Source organism: Tupaia chinensis, unplaced genomic scaffold, assembly GCF_000334495.1.
Source record: "Tupaia chinensis unplaced genomic scaffold, TupChi_1.0 Scaffold141044_1, whole genome shotgun sequence".
Classification (NCBI taxonomy): domain Eukaryota; kingdom Metazoa; phylum Chordata; class Mammalia; order Scandentia; family Tupaiidae; genus Tupaia; species Tupaia belangeri.
Window position 1 is genome coordinate 851,841 of NW_006200910.1, and position 14,769 is coordinate 866,609.

The 14,769-nt window shown below is 40.2% G+C and overlaps 1 pseudogene; it reads left to right on the plus strand.

The window, feature by feature from the left end:
• Positions 1–939: 939 nt before the first annotated feature.
• LOC102477407 (dual specificity protein phosphatase 12 pseudogene) lies at positions 940–13,167 on the plus strand (annotated as a pseudogene).
• Positions 13,168–14,769: the final 1,602 nt, after the last annotated feature.

Below are 14,769 nucleotides of genomic sequence, written 5' to 3' on the forward strand. Positions count from 1 at the left end.
TAACAATGCCACATTGCTGGATCCACACAGAAGACTGGAGTTTAGAGCTCGGTCAGTCCACATGCTGGGAGCATGCTGGTGTCCCCATGACTCACTGGGAAGACATGAGGGAGGACTGTGGCATGAGACCGTGCCTCTCTCCTTCTCATGAAAAAAAAAAAAAACTTATAAAAGGGGGAGCGGTATGGATTGGAGGACAGTGGTGCAGCAGTAAAATACGACGCTCACTGAGAAGGCTCTGCGTTCACATCCAGAGACTTCCCTGAGGACACCAGGAATGCACATGCCCATGGTCCAAGGCTGACTGAGGTTAGGAATAGATCATGGTGTCAGAATCCTGTTGGAGGTGATGTTTCTGTGCGTGTGTCTCTCTTTCTGACTTTCTTGCTCATGGAAGAAGTAAATAAACAAACATCACTTATTTATTTAATTTTCTCAAGGGCATGTGTGCTCTCCAGAGAGAAAGTGAGGGGGGAGTGAGAATGTCCCTCTCCATGAGGATCATAGTCACACCGCAATTCCTCTCCTCCATTTCTGTTTGGGATTTTGAGTATGCATGCACATGCACCCACCATGTTTTTCAAGTCATCAGGTCTGAGACTTTAACCATGCAGTTGGTCATAAGGAATGCAGCCACCTTAACCACCACGTCACTGGCTGCCCTGCCCCCCACAATTTTTTTTTTAAATTTTGCCAGAGGGTACTCACTGGAAAGAGACAAAAAGAGAGAAAAAGGGAGAGGGGAAATGAGAAAGCAACCCCTATAAGGTGTTGTCATGCCACAATCCCTTATTCTCTATCTCACCCTCCATTCAGGACTTTGGGTATGCATGCATGTGCACCCTGCATGGTTTTCAAACTGCTAGGTCCAGGACTTGAACCATGCAGTTGGCCATTTGGGATATAGCCACCCCATCCATTAGGCCAACGATTGGCCCAATGAATAACCTTAGGCCTCCCCAAAAAGGGCAGATTGAAGGCCCAGCAATGAAGGCTCACAGATACCTTCACTACGTGGGAAACTGGAAGCAGAATCAGAGGCTGGAGTTCAGTCCCCAAGACTGCCTAAACATGCCAGGTGCCTATAATCCTTGCTCATGGGAAGACTGGGCAACAGGATCACATTATGGTAAGACCCTGTCAAAAAATACCTGTCTCTCTCTCTCTCTTTTTCCCTGTCTCTCTCCTTCTCTTATAAAGGGAAAACAACAACAAACAAATGACAAGTTGAACAAACGCGTTCACCTCCGCTCTCACCCCAAATTCAGTAAAACAACAGTAAAGTGATCTTTTTTTTAAGGCATAAGCCTAAAAGACCAATGTGAATGAGGAGAAACAGCAACATTTTGGAATTCAGAAAGCATATGGATGAGTAATTATTGACTGAGCAGATCTCAAAAAGCTGAATCCAAATCCAGCAAACGGAAAAGCTGAGAAGCAATCTGATTTGTATTGTAGAACCCACAAAATGTTTAGACAACTGGTGCTTTTGGAAATGGAGATGGAACTAGAAATGAGAGAATTATTTGAAAGTACATTTAAGAAACAATTCCCTTCTCTGACTCTGTATAGCCAAGAGATTTTTTTTCTGCAACCCATCAGAAGACTTGGAGGAGCTCTGGAAAAAATAAAACAATTACCTTGTCTTTTTATGAATCATTTATTTAATTTTATGTATTATCATTATTTTAAAAAATGTGCTATAGGGCATGCATGCTCACCACTGAGAGACAGAAAGAGGGAGACAGAGAGAAAGCAAGCTGCCAGGTCCGGACTCAAACTACAGTCGACCATATGAGAGTCCAACACCTTAACCACCACCCTGCCTGCTGGCCCCAAGAGTAAAACAATTTCTAAACTAGCGCTGGGGTCACCCGAAATTTTAAAAAGATTTCTAAATAATATAGAGACAGGGGCCAGCAGGTCGTGTGGCGGTTAAAGGCCCTGGACTCCCACATGGCTGACTATGATTCAAGTCCCAGACCTGATGGCTTACTTTCTCATTCTCTCTCTCTCTCCTCTCTCTCTCTCTCTCTCTCTCTCTCTCTCTCTCTCTCTCTCTCTCTCTCTCTCCGATCAAACTAGATGATAGTAATAAAAAAATAAAGTTAAATAAAAATAATTCTTAAAAAAAGAAATAGAGACCAAAGCAAAAAGAGAACAGAAGGACAAAACTAAGCAGCAATAAGAAAAATTTCAAGAAGAACATTGATTTAGTTCATTGTATTGCTAATAACAGAAATACCTGAGTCTGTACAATTATAAAGACTAAAGGTTTATTTAGTTCATGGTTTTGGAGGTCTGAGGGCAAGGAGCCACATCTGGTGAGGGTCTTCCCAGTGGGAAGGTCCCAAGGTGGTATAAGACATCACCTGCCAAGGGCAAGAGTGGGGCGAGAGCACACATGTTTGTGTCCATGTCTCCTTGCACCAATCATGGAGCCTGTCTTAGTCCTCTATTTTGATGTTTACAAAAATATCTGAGATTGGGTGAATTTTTTTTAAAGGATTTTGTTAGGGTATGTGTGTACTCCCTGGAGAGAGACAGAGAGGAAATCATCCCCAGGTGGATGGCCATATTGGAATCCCTTCTCTTCCATTCTCCTCTCAGGATTTTGGGCCCCCACACACATGCCCATGTGATTTTCAAGCCAACCCAATCTGGGACTTGAACAATGTTGGCCTTGTGGGAGTCCAGAGCCTTAACTACCATGCCACCAGTTGGACTCAAGATTAGATTAATTTAAGAGAATGGAGATTTATTTAACTCATGGTTCTGATAACTGGAAGATTCAGACACATAGGTCTGACATTAGGCCAACTTACAACATGACCAACAGAGGCAAGCAGAGAGAGAAAGCTATGGACAGTTCACTTTTCTATCAACCCACTCTCACTAGAACTAACTGCTTCTCATGAAAGCTAGAACTCATTCAGTTCTCACATGAGATAGCATTAATCCATTCATGACAACAGAGCCTCCATGATCCAATCACCATGACTCAGTCACTGCCCATTAAGATCAAATTCCAAAAGAAGAACTTTTAGAGGACAAGCGTTATCTAAACCATAAGAGGGCACCACCCTGATCCTAATCTCTTAAAGGCCCCACCACCTCTCAACAGCACAGTCAGACTAAACTTCCATCCTCTTAATGCCATTACAATGGCTTGCCATATTTCAATACCTGAATTTTGGGGAGATGTATTTAAGCCACAAATTATTAACAAATATCCTAATACAGATAGAAGATTTGAATTAATTAGATAAGAATAAGATATCATTGGGACCAACAGATGGCATAATGGTTACATTGCTGGACTCTCATGTAGTTGACCATGGTTCAAGTCCCTGACCCAGCAGCTTAAAATCCATGCTAGGCACATGTACGTGCAGGCTCAAATCTTGAGAGAATGAAGGAGAAGGGATTGCAGCATGACCATCCCCTCTGGGAGGTGATTTCTCGCTTCCTGTCTCTCTGTCTCTCTGTCTCCCTAGCAGCCCCAGCACCATATAGCAAAAATCTCTAAAAAAATATGTCATTTAGAAAAAGAAAAGGAACATTTCCAAATGTAAGATAAAAATAGGAGCAATGAAAAACAAAACTGAATAGAAATAGGACAGAATATGAAAGGCAGGAAATTATCAAAGGCATAATTCAAGAAAATTTCCTATAGTAAAGGAAATGATTTTCGAAATTTAGAGACGTTAACAAGTGTCCAGAAAAACAGATGGAAACAAATTCACACCATAACACTTCACAGAAATTTTAGCCTATTGAAGAAGCAAGTTCAGAATGGAGAAAATCAGATCAGTCAATGGTATGCTAGGTAAAGTGGCTAGATCCTTCATGGCTGACTGTGCAGTTCAAGTCCTGGACCCAGCAGCTTGAGATACATGCCAGATGCATGTGCATGTGTGTACAAAATCCCAAAAGGAGGGAAAAATAGAAGAAGAGGAATTGTGACCTGATCACTCTCCATGAGAAATGCTTTCTCTCTCTCTCTCTCTCTCCAGCAAGCACACACACCCTCTGGCAATTAATAAAAAAAAAAAAAAAAAAGAGCAAGAACTGGAAGAAATCAAATGGCTCTCTGATGTTTCCAAGAAGATAAAACTGATAGATTAGGGGGCCAGCAGGTGACATGGTGGTTAAGGGTACAGGACTCCCACATGGCCAATCACAGTTCAAGTCCTGGACTTGGTGGCTTGCTTTCTCACTTTTTTTCTCTCTCACTCTCTTTCTCACTCTGTCCCTCTCTGATCAAATTAAAATAAATGAATAAAAATTAATTTAAATAATTCTTTAGAAAACAAAATTGATAGATTAACTCATAAGTCTGACTATGCTGAGAAGAAATACACTTTTAGGGGAGAATTTGGTTATGAGTCAGTGATAATTATATTAAAACAAAGTAAGTGAAAAATGTAAACAAAGCAGTTATTAACTCTAGGAAAAATAAAAGTTGTATAAGAAAGGAAAAGTAAACATAGCGTACAAGCCTTTACATAGTCTTAATAACATACATTTTATTAATTTAATCAGGGCTGGAAAAATGTATTGAAAATGTGGATGTGTATGATTGGGGTAGAAAAGTAATACATCTTTCAGAGATAACACTTAGGGCCAGTCCTGTGGCCTAATTGTTAAAGAAGCCAGATCCCATATATAACCTACAATTTGAATGCTAGCCCTGACAGTTTGAAAAACATAGATAACAACCAAATTTTTGTTTGCTTGCTTTTTCAGTTTTTGCTACAGGGCACATGTGCTGGCCAGAGAAACACAGAGAGAGAGACAGACAGAGGGAAAGTAAGAAATCAACCCCAGTAAGGATGGCCCCTTCCCAATCTCTTTTTCTCCATTCTCCCTTTGGGATCCTGGGCATGCACGCATATGTGCCTGGCTTAAGCTGCCCAGTCCAGGACTCGAGCTGCATGCTGGCCATGTAAAAGCCAGTTGCCTTAACCTCCACAGCACCTAGCCTCCAGAGCACCTCCACCCCCAACTAAATTTTAAAAAAAATAAAAAGTAGCAGTATAAGCGTCATTTAGTGATAGAGACAAATACCAAAAGAAATAGCTAAAATGGTTGAAAGTTGACTTTGGTGGGGTGGGGGAATGAGGGTGAATTTTTAAAACTGACTTTTAAAAAAATAATAGGCCTTGGGACCATTATTGGTGTAGGTGGTGTAGTGGTTAAGGTGATGGACTCCCACATAGTCAATCACAGTTCAAGTCCAAGACCTGGCAGCTTGAAATTCACATCAATTGTGTGTGTGTGCCCACCTGCCCAAAATCCCAAGAGGAGACTAGAGGAGAAGGGGTTTCAGCAAGGACATTACCCCTGGGGCTTATTTCTCACTTTTTGTCACTATGTCTCTCAAGCAAGCGCACACACCCTATAGCAAAAATCTTTCCAAAAAAATTATTTTAATAGACCTTATAGATTGATTTGACCCCTAAACTATATACATGGTTAATTTTTTTTTTAATTTAGTTATCCTATGAGGCATGCAAGCTTACATGAGAGAGACAGAGAGAGATGGAAAGTGAGAAATTACCCCTCAGGGAGGATGGCCATATCGCAGTCCCTTCTTCTCCATTTTTCTCTAAGGATTTTGGGCATGCACACATGTGTACCAGGTGTGTTTTTCAACCCGCCAGGTCCAGTGGGTTCCAGACGTCTCAACCACCATGCCACCTGGCTGGCCCCAATGTATGTTTAATTTTGATAAGAAAAAAAAAAAACTTTAAAAATAAACTTTGCAGCACATGAGCAGTTTTGAGATTTAAAAACTCAAAAGACACACACAAAAGAACAATATGATAAACTAATGCAGCACACATTTACACACTAAAAAGGAGGAAGTAGGGGATGGGGGAATGAGAGGAGAAGAAAGTCTAAAGGAACTCTGTAAAGCTATAAAGATTTCAGATCAAGTTAGAAGACTAAGTAGCATAGCAGCAGCAGACTAACTCTGCCGTGTACAAGCTGTGTGACCGTGAGAACATGGCTCAGCCTCAGTTTCCTCACTTGTAAAATAACAATAATAAAAGTCCCTCTCATAGAGTTGCTGTGACAAAGAAATGAGATAAGCCCTTGCACAAAGAAAACATTGGGAAAATTTTAGCTAATAGTAATCTCTTTTGTTCCCTCTTCTTCTCTGTGGATTAACAGACATTAAACGAATAGCTTAAAGGCAGTCAGTAGAACAGAAAATTTAAAGCAAAAATCTGAGATTATACACAAACTAGAGAACCAGCCTCTGAATAATTGAAAACTGACTGCATTGTTGTCACTTTGGTGATGACAACTGGCACGCCAATTGTCTTAGAACTACAGCTGTTTCTTGACTTTCTCTATTCTTTCTCTCTTATTTTTCTTCCTCCTTTATCCTAATCATTGTCATCGCCTTTATTCTAACCATTGTCATTATCATTTTTTTTCTCCTGTGGGACACATGCACTCTCCAGAGAGACAAAGAAAGAGAGAGGAAAGTGAGAAATCACCCCGCAGAGGGGTTGGCCACTCCATAGTCCTTCCTCCTCTTAGTACTCTCTCGGGGTTTTTAGGCACACACACACATCTGGAGTGATTTTCAAGCCCCTAGGTCCAGGACTCGAACCACACAGTCGGCCACGTGGGATTCAGAGCTTTAATCACCATGTCACCTGCTGGACCGGTGATTGGCAGTTAGCTAGAAATGAGCAGGCTGCTCTAAGAAAATAGCAGAAGGAAATCTCACATCAATCACAACTTATTGGGAGTTGCAACCAGACCCTCCTTCGGAACACCTTTTTCCCACCAGCTCCTGACCCTGGGAAGGTTGCTATCTTCCCTCATGCCAGGTCAAGGGTACACACAGAAATTCACCACCAAGATGGGATGCTAGGTCAACATCTTAATTCTTACTGGGCCAATAAACTGGTAGGGCAGTTCATCCATATGTGGATGCTCATACCTTCTACGTCAACAGTAGGCATGCGTGCTTAAGTCATCGAATCCTTCACCTGAGAGAAAAATGAGCAAGTGCAGAAAAAGCATGTGAATTTCAAACAAAGAAGTCAGATACTGTGACAGACCATCCCTGCTAAATATTCATTACCAACTCTTAGAATAAATGAGTCATCTAACCCCATGCCCAGTGCAGTTGTTCTCTGGAAGCTGCCCACCTACATTAAATGCCTTTCAGGCAATAGGGTCTATCTCTTTTCTATTAAAAATACTCGCTTTTCTATTAAAACTTCTCTTTTTCTACCTCACGTGTGTTTGTGATCTTTACTTCTGCATCTTAGGATAGGTCTCTAATCTTAAAGATCTGAACGTAAAAAACTGAGGATTTCATACAACATAGCTCAATGCTCCCATCCTATGAGATGTATCATCCATCTTTTAATACAACTGAGTATCTCATTCATTCAGCAAATATTTATTAAATGCTTAATGTACTTCTTTCAATTGCTGATTCCCTGGTGCTCAGCTAATCAACCTACATAATTTAGACAACAGATTAAGATTGTAGAGATGAAAAGCATTTTTTTCTACAACAAGCAGTTGTGATCAATGACAGGTAAGGAGGCACGTTAATCTAAAACAACCACAGGGCAATTTGATGAGTGTCCAATTTCTCACAAGGAAACAAGATTCTGAACTTTGAAAGCAGAGCTACTCATATCTGCATAGCTCTTACGCACATGAACACACTATACTTCTCCTTAGCCACAGAGCTGTCTGCCTTTTTATAGTGTTTATTTTTCTACTTTTGAGTCACTGACTGGATTTGAAAAGATATTGCACTAATGGAATACTTAGTTCCACCAGCTAAAATTTTAACAAAATACAAGGTTTTGCATTTTGGGGGGAATAAGAATAACCAATGCCACTTACCATGTGCTAGGCTCTGTATTAAGAGCTTCATATTTGGCCAGGTGTCATGGCGGTTAAGGTGTTGAAATTCCCACATGGCTGACCATGGTTTGAGTCTGGACCTGGCGGCTTGCTTTCTCACTCTCCCTCTCTGTCTTTCTCTGGCAAAACTCAGGTGAAAAATAATAATAACAATAATAATAATACATAAATAATTCTTTTTTTTAAAAGAGCTTTATATAACTAACTTATTTAATACTTATAACTACTCAATGAAGTAGGTACTCTTTTTAATCTTCATTTCTCAAAGGAGAAAATTAAAGCACAAGAGAGTTTACTAATTTACCAAAGGTCACACAATTAGAAGAACTGGGCATTAAACCCAAGTAATCCTGGAGAACCACTATGCTAATGCTTCTGATCATTAGCTCCCCCCTTCAAACTGAATTCTGTAGTCTTTAAAATAAAGTCCAAACTGATAACTCACAGTGCTTCAAAGTACTGCCAATGCATCTGGCTCCATCGTCACAATACATTCACTAATGTAAACAGGAAAAGTAGCCAATTTCCAGTAAAGTATGTTTTGTATTTATTAAACAATACTATAAAATTTTGATAAAAACCCCTATTGTAATTCAGACTTGAGATTTCTTTGTTGATATTCAGAAACTAGTCCAGCTGTTTCTCCAGCTGCCTGATAATTCGACAGGAACAAAATCAGTGAATCAGTTCAGATCCTAAATTCTAAAAAGGACAATGCATTTCCTTTTGTCTTCATAAGACACCTACATTTAAATTACAATGCAAGAGCAACCAGGCGCTGCATGGACAAATTTACATAATTGGTGTCAGGGGTCTACAGCAGAAGCAAAAGGGGGCTAGAAATTGATGGAGCTGATTATTCTATCCATTTTAGCATCTCTTCAAGCCCCTTTTCATTGGAAACATTAAATTGCCTTGCATCTCCTTTAAGTCTATCTAGATTAATAAGGCTTAATAAGGTCAAAGTTAGGAAAATTCAACCATAAGGTTTTGCATGTTTGGATCTATGTCTTTTTGTTTAGCACAAGTATTATAAACCAAGTGTCCATTGCTGCAAATGTTTCATGCCATTCAAATTTCTTTGTGATCCATTGCTTATAAAGCCAGCTGTATTAAACAACTAGTTTATCCACCAGAAGGCTAATCTGTATAATTTGAGCAAAGTTTTAAGAAGCTAAACACCTGCAGTTAATGTGGCCTATGTTCTCAATAGATTCTAAACATTCTATGAGGAGAACACTGTTTGCATGAGGGATAATTACATGCAAGGAACAGAATTCCACTCAAACTAGCTCAAATACAAGGGGATGAGGATGACATTTATTGAAAAGATACTCGTGTATCTCATGAAACCAAACCTGGAAGGACAGCCGGGTTTCATAAGTAACTTAACATGAAACTTGCAAGTTAGGAACTGAAGATATTTATTTATTTATTTATTTTTTAAATTTAATTTTTTAATCCCACAATCCCTTCTCCGTTTTTTTTCCCTGTCCAGCAGGATTTGGGGCATGCATGCACATGTGCCTGGCATGGCTTTCAAGCTACCAGAACAGGATTCAAACAGTCAGCCATATGGGATCTGGCTCCCCTAACCACTAGCTATGGGCAATGGGGCTGACTCATATGCTTGTACTTTGATTCCATTTTTCATGAATTTTTTTTGAAGTATCCTTGTTGCTGCTTGTTTGTTTTGCCAGAGGGAATGTACACTCCCCAGCGAGGAGGAGAGAAAGAGAGAGATAAACACGGTGGGCTGTGGTCCTCCAACAATTCTTTTTCCTCCATTTCTCCATCCCATCATGATTTTGGACATGTACACATATGCCTGGCATGTTTTTCAAGTTGTCAGGGCTGGAATTCGAACCATGACTGGCCATGTGGGATCTGGCTCCCTATGTGCACTCAACCGCTGCACTATGTGCACTCAACCACTGCACTATGGGGCCAGCTTGTACCCTTGCATTTCATGTTGAACACGATAAATATATACATTTTTATTTGCCACTGTAAAAAAGGGAAATTTAAAATAGGAAATTAGATATAATAAATGAGTTAGCATTCAGGCCCTCTTGGATCCATATTTTGTCCATCTCTGCATCTCAAATCTGTCTGGTTTCCACTAATAACCTTAAAAACTAATTTTTTTTCATGTTTACATCTGCTAAATTCATCAACAAAATGTTGACAAGCTATTGTGAGCATTTGTCAACATGTACAACTAATGCTGACTCTGTCTTCGTGGAGAATTTCCTGGAAATTTTTTTTTCATGCTTCAAGAAATTTCACAAGTAATGTCTGTAAATATTTCCACACTTCCCCTCAAGATAGGTGTTCAGTGACCAAAAATAACACCAGGAAAGCCAATCTACACCTTTCAGTTAGAGCCTCCAAATAAATGAGACTAATGTAAATGCCATTTACTGTGGAGATGAATAAAAGGAAAATTAAAAGTGATAGCTTATTAATTAACACATTACAATTTTGATTTCCTAGCTGAAAACGAAGTTACTTCATTAAAACACAGTCATATTGATGCCAATTCCAAGTGACATTTCAGGAAAGAATAAGTAGCGATCCATTTAATGACTGAATTCAACCATAATAATCCCATGTTACTAATTAAGCCCAGACCAAGATCCCTTTCCATCCTGAGAAACAGAAGGTAACTTTTTTTCCCCTTAAGTTTCTTTCTTTTTCCCATGAGAGAGAGAAAGCACCCCCAGGAGGGTCCTGATGCCACAATCCACCCTTGGGTATGCACCTGCCTGGTATACTCAGAAAGGTATCTAGATGCAAACCCAGGACCTTCCCATGTGGATCACCTTTGCAGAGCATTGTGTTTTACCAGTGTACCATTGTCCAGTCCCCTTGATTGTTTCTCATTTCATTTCATTTTTTTAAGAGACAAGTTCTCCCTGTTGCAATACTCCTACCTTGGCCTCCCTGAGTTGCTAGGACTACAGGGGCATGATTGGGTTGGATGGAGAATTGACCCTGGGCTTCCCATGTGGCCCCAATCTGCAGACCATAGTGTTTTAGCAGCTTGTGCCATCAAGGCTAGGCCCAATTTCATTTTAACTTTTACAATCTATATGGAAGTGCCCCTCTTGCACCTAGATATTTCCTAGATAAAGAAGATAAAAAAGATCCCCATGCCGAATAACTTTTTCAACTTCCTCAATAAGAGCTATGATTTTTAGGAGCTGAAGATAGAGATGATTTTCAAATTGCATCTGTGCAGAAAATGCTGACTACGGGTAGTAGTCCAAGAATAACCACAGCCATTTTTTTCCTTCTTATGTTCTCCAAATGAGTCATAAAGAACCCTCTGCATTCAAATAGTGTGTCATGAAATGGGAAGAATAAAACACAAAAAATGGACATTGCTGTCTTTTCTTGATGAATCCAGCTTTTTGTTACCTGGTGTGAGGCCAGAATAGCCTGTCTAAAACAGGAGTGAGTTGTACTCCATGGCAGCCCTTCCAGTGCTCTGTTCTATTATTTCTCTGTTATTTGTGTGGCTTTTCTCCCAGCAGGAAGCAGTGCTGCTCTGCCTTTGAGATGATCTGGTTTGGTGTTTCTTAACCATGTCTGAAAATTAGAATTACCTGGCAACTTTTGTTACAGAAAGTTCCAACCTGTGGATTCCACCAATAAAATTAGAATCTCTGAGAACTAGATTTGGATATCAGTGTTTTTAAAAAGCTCTCCAGAAGATTTATATGTCTCACTGGAATTGAGAACCTCTGAAATTAAATTTGATTAAGGTAGCACAACTATTTTAGACCAATGTTTCTCAAACTTATTTCATTACCACCTCTTCTGTTGTTGTTGTTGTTTTCCAGTTTATTTCTTTATTTCGTGAGAGAGCAAGAGAGTGAGGGACTCCTAACGGGGCCGTTATGCACAACCCATGCGTAGCCTTAGCCAGCCCAAATCATGGACATGCTCACACAGCTGGCATGAGTAAGGACACTCCAGGACACAAACTTAGGACCTTCCATGTGGCCTCAGCATTGTGGAGTGTTGGCATTACTGCCGTACCAATATAGCTGGTCTACTGCCTCTTAAAAAAAAAAGTTTATTTCATGAGAGAAAGGTACCCTTGATGGGGTCTTACTGCACCAAAAATACTCTCCCAGTCTTTCAGCCAACCACGGTCACAAGAGAGAGAAGAAGGGGGACAGGGTGTTCATTTTGACCTGGGATCCTGACCAGGTCTTCCAGGAGGCTCCAGCATCCAGCATTAGCACCTAACCATCTGTGCCATCACAGCTGGGCTTAATTATCACCTCCTAACAAATCTTTTTTAGAGCTTTTTTCCCTAATCATCCCCCTCCCATGAAAATTTGATACTGCAGATGTCGTGTGTCTGTTTATGTACTGTATGTGCATTCATGTTCCATACATAAAAAGAATATGGCAGTCCTGTCTGGGCAGATGCTAGAAGTGCAGCAGGGGTTATACCAAGACCACAGCCATTGCGGATCTGAACCACTGGGGGAGACAAGCAACACAGCCATGCTGAAAATAAACCTGAAGAGCCTGGCTTCAAGGAGGAGGCTGGGCTGACAGTCTACAGTGCCTCTTGATGCCAGCACTAGACGAATCCAAGACCAATTTGCTCAGCCACCAGGACCAGTGCCTTGCCTTTATAAGCCAGGCCTTCTCCAAGGGCCATGCAGTGCAACGCTGGTCTTTTTCTCAGTCATGCAGGACTTAGCTGAAGTGTCACTATAGTGACTATTTTTGTGATGAACACTGACCAACTTCCTTACCTTTGAAAAAGTCTGTGAAAACATCCAGACCATCAAACCTGAGGTTAAGATAAATGAGGAGTTTGAGTGGCAACTGAAATTATACCAGACAATCAGATGTGAAGTAACTACCTCTGCCTATAAGCAATATTGTTTACAAAATGTTATAGAAAAGTATCCAGAATTACAGAATTTAACTTAAGAACTCTTTGCTGTTGACCCAGCAAATCTCAAAAGATTGAGAGATAAGGTGTTCTCTACAAATGTAGAAAGTGCAGGCAATCCTTATTTCAAAGTTCTAGTATTTGGAGTCGTAATAAAGGAAGTGGGCCTACAGATTTTGCCCACAAGCAAAAAAACCCCATCTTACGTGCATACCACAGAGACTCAGGGTCAATGTGTATCTTGTTTTATTGAACCTGTGCATGGATCAAATCCACTTTGTTGGGAGAGATGGACTGACATCTTCTTTGCCCAGAATGCAGTGCTAGGTTGAGTTTCCTCAATCTGTGTGGTGATAGATAGATAACACCTGCTTTTAAAATCCCTAAGCATATAGTGGATAAAATGTAAACACTGCTGGTTTGGGGACCACAAACAAGAAAAATCTGAGCTTGCAACATCTGATAGCTTAGAAAGAAATTTGCTGATGGTATATGCCACCCTTGCTTATTATTATTCACAGCAGATTGTCTAGTTTTTAGGCCATCAACATTTCATTTGAAATGTGAGAAGATAAAATCACTTGATATGACATGGAAACTATGCTTTGTTGGCTTATTACACAATATAAGTAGAATACTTTACATGGCAATCAAAGCTTTCTAATTATGTAAATTTTATTGATTTAATATTAAAATCTTCTACAACCCAGACACTTTCTTTGTTTCTGATTGCCAGAGGGCTTGTGCACTGAGAGAGAGAGAGAGAGAAAGAGAGAGAGAGGAGAACAGGGAAACACTCCCAAACGGGGCATGGTCACACCACAATCCTTTTTCTTCCACCTTTCCATCCCATCAGAATTTTGGGTACACACAATCTCGGCATGTTTTACAAATTGACAGGTCAGGATTTGAACCAGTCACTCATTTGGGATCCAGTCCTTATGCACAGCACCTAACCACTGTGTTATGGGGCCAGCTATGTTTCATACATTTTTTTTAAAGTTACGATTTTTTAAAATGTTACATGATCATAAAGTGTAGATAAACAAAATTATATACAAAAAATTCAAGGTATTCTTTTATTTCCAAAAATATAAAATAGACTTGTAGGACATATTTCAAAATTTATTTCTCCTTCTCTCATTTAAGAACATTAGTAAACTTACATACATCTAAATTTTTCTTGGAAATGTAAAGGAAATGCTATTAGTAAAACATTGATTAAAATGTGGTTTTCCAGGGATCAGCAGTTATCGTAATGGCTATGTTACTGGCTCTGATGTGGTCAGCCGTGGTCCGAGTCCTGGACCAGTGGCTTAAACTCACGCCGGGCGTGTGTGAGTGCATGCCCAAAATCCCGAGAGGAGAAAGGAGAAGGGATTGCGGCGTGGCTATCCTCCCCACCCCCGCCCCCTGAAGGGGTGATTTCTTGCTTTCTGTCTCTCTCTCTGTCTCTGTCTTTCTGGTGAGCGTACATGCCCTATAGCAAAAACCTCTCAAAAAAAAAAAAATGTGGTTTTCCTTCTACTGCTCAGGAATCTCAATCATCTACATATTTTTAAAAATTTTTGCCAGAGGGTTTGTGTGCTCACCAGAGAGAGACTGAGAGACAGAGAAAGAGGGAGAAGAAAACAACCTCTAGTCGAGTGTGGTCATGTCGCAATCCTTCCCCATTTCTCTACCCTTCAGGATTTTGAGCATGTACACACGCGCACACATCCAGCATGTTTGTCAGGATACTCAGGGCTGGAACTTGAACTATGCAGACATGGCATTTGTCTCTCCCAACCACCAGGTCATGGGGCTGACCATCTATAGTTTTAGAGAAGCATGTTTGAGATACCTCTTGAAATAATCTTCATAAGAAAAATGTATTAATGTTAGGCGTTTTTCTTTTTCTTAAGTTTTTGCTGTAGGGTGCACATGCTCTCCAG